The sequence below is a fragment of the Cnephaeus nilssonii genome (assembly GCF_951640355.1).
Source record: "Cnephaeus nilssonii genome assembly, chromosome: 5".
NCBI classification, from domain to species: Eukaryota; Metazoa; Chordata; class Mammalia; order Chiroptera; family Vespertilionidae; genus Cnephaeus; species Cnephaeus nilssonii.
The window spans coordinates 23193987-23196160 of record NC_137076.1 but is presented as its reverse complement, the minus strand read 5'-3'; the positions used below and the strand labels follow the sequence as shown (position 1 = coordinate 23196160).

General features: G+C 42.3%; 1 pseudogene across 1 annotated transcript; it reads left to right on the top strand.

The window, feature by feature from the left end:
* The first annotated feature begins 352 nt into the window (after positions 1-352).
* LOC307100536 (DCN1-like protein 1) lies at positions 353-1125 on the top strand (annotated as a pseudogene). Its single transcript has one exon. The product of its transcript is annotated as a DCN1-like protein 1 (transcript).
* Positions 1126-2174: the final 1049 nt, after the last annotated feature.

Sequence of the window (2174 nt, the reverse complement as noted above, 5' to 3'; positions counted from 1 at the left end):
CTTTGACCACATGGGGGCGGCCATCTTGTGTGTTGGAGTGATGGTCAATTTGCATATTACTCTTTTATTAAATAGGATATCCTTTACACTCAGGAATATGTTCAATCTGTATAATAAAAGGATGAATCACAAAGGCCTGAGGGGTCCCCACCCTCAGGGGAAAAGTCATGAGGGGCTCCTAACACCTGCCCCAACCCTCTGCCTCTCCCAGGCCCAGGGCTGCTTCCTCAGCTGAGCCAATAGCTTCCCCGCACTGTGCAAGAACTGGAGCCCAGGAGCCCTGGAGAGGAGCCATATATCCTCCATTCACCCTGGAGCTGGGGGAGGAGGGAAGAGGCCTGGAGGACACAACATGATCAGGTTTATGTCATTGCAGAAGGATACCCATGATTGCTTTATGATCTTCATACAACCTAGTGAAAAATCAGCACTAAGTTGCCTGTCTCAAAATGACTGGAAGTTAGATGTTGCAACAGACCAATTTTTTCCAAAATCCTGAACTGTATATATGAGACAGTGTAAAAGGATCATTGGGCAGGAAGAAGTTAAAACATAGATACACTAGATAGAAAGCTCGTCAAAGTAAAAATAAAATTGGGATAGATGGCATACAGCAGTTCTGTGATGATCATTGCATGGAAGTTCAGAGCAGCAACATAGTGCAGGTTCTCCAAACAAGAGTTCATGCAGGGTATGACAGAATTAGAAAGTGATAGCATAGCGGCCCAGATACCCAAGATGGAACAGGGATTGAAAGGACCAGCGTGATTTAAGGATTTTTACCAGTTTGCTTTTTTATTTTTATGAGTCACTTAATTTTGCAAAGAATCCAGGACAAAAGGATTAGGCCTAGAAATGTCCATTGCCTACTGGAATTTAGTGCTTAACGGAAGCTTTAAATTCTTAGACTTATGGAATAAGTTTTTGTTGGGACATCACAAACAATCAATACCAAAAGATAACTGGAATTTTCTTTTAGATTTCAGTACAATGATTGCAGATGACATGTCTAATTATGATGAAGAGGGAGCATGGCCTGTTTTCATTGATAATTTTGTGGTATTGGCACACCCTCAAATTTCTGGGACAAGAAGTACAACAGTGTACACTAAAGGAACCTTCTAGAATGATCTGTATAATAAATACAATTAAAAATTGCAAGTCAATTTCTGCTGGCTGGACTGAAGTGAATTCAGATCACTCCTTATAATTAGACTGGAGGTCCAAACAAAACTTTAAAGACCATCTAGAACCATATCGTATTTCACTCATCTAATGTTGGTTTGGGTCTGGGCTCCTCTAACCATTTAAAACTATTTCATCTTACATCTGTGGACCATCCTTGTTTATTCTCCCAGAAGCTTTATGGTGATTATTTCGAGGTTTCCATTCTTGCACAAACCACAATGCTGTCTTCATTAGAAAGCAGAATGGTCTAAGAGGTAAACATGAAGATTACAAACAATTCCTAAAAACATCTGGAATATATGCTTTGGGCTATTTGCAAAGACTATGCTAATAGTACTTCCAATGGAGTCATATATTTAAGTGTACCAGATCTGGAATGGTATTTTGGTGTGGGGGAATTTTTATGTCCTGGCAAATCACATGCAATGTTAATGTGAGTAGAGAATCTGGAAAAGAAAAAAACAACCAAAGTGAAATAATAAAAAATAAAGAGGATTAATCGCCCGGGAGTGGAAAATCTGCCCAGTCGTGTGAATAAGAATCATGGATTTTCCTGCACAAACATGCATGTTCTCCCACCCTGTTCTGACTACCTGGAAGGAACCGCAGTCAAGGCACTTTTATACAGTTATCTGAAATACAGTTGAATATCTATATATATAAAAGCCTAAGTGACCATCGCAACCAAACAGATGACTGAACAGGCTGCATGGGGTGACCAGGTCGGCAGAGGGGGACAGTGAGGGGTGACCAGGCCAGCAGAGGGGTACAGTAAGGGTGACCAGGCTGGTGGGGAGGGCAGTTTGATGCAACCAGGCCGGCAGAGAGGTCACTTGGGGGTGATCAGGCAGGCAGGCAGGTAAGCAGTTAAGAGCCAGTGGTCCCAGATTGTGAGAGGGATGTCCAAATGCTGGTATAGGACCAATCCCCAGGATCAGGCCTAAACTGTCAGTCAGACATTCCCTGAGGTGTCCCTGATTGGAGAG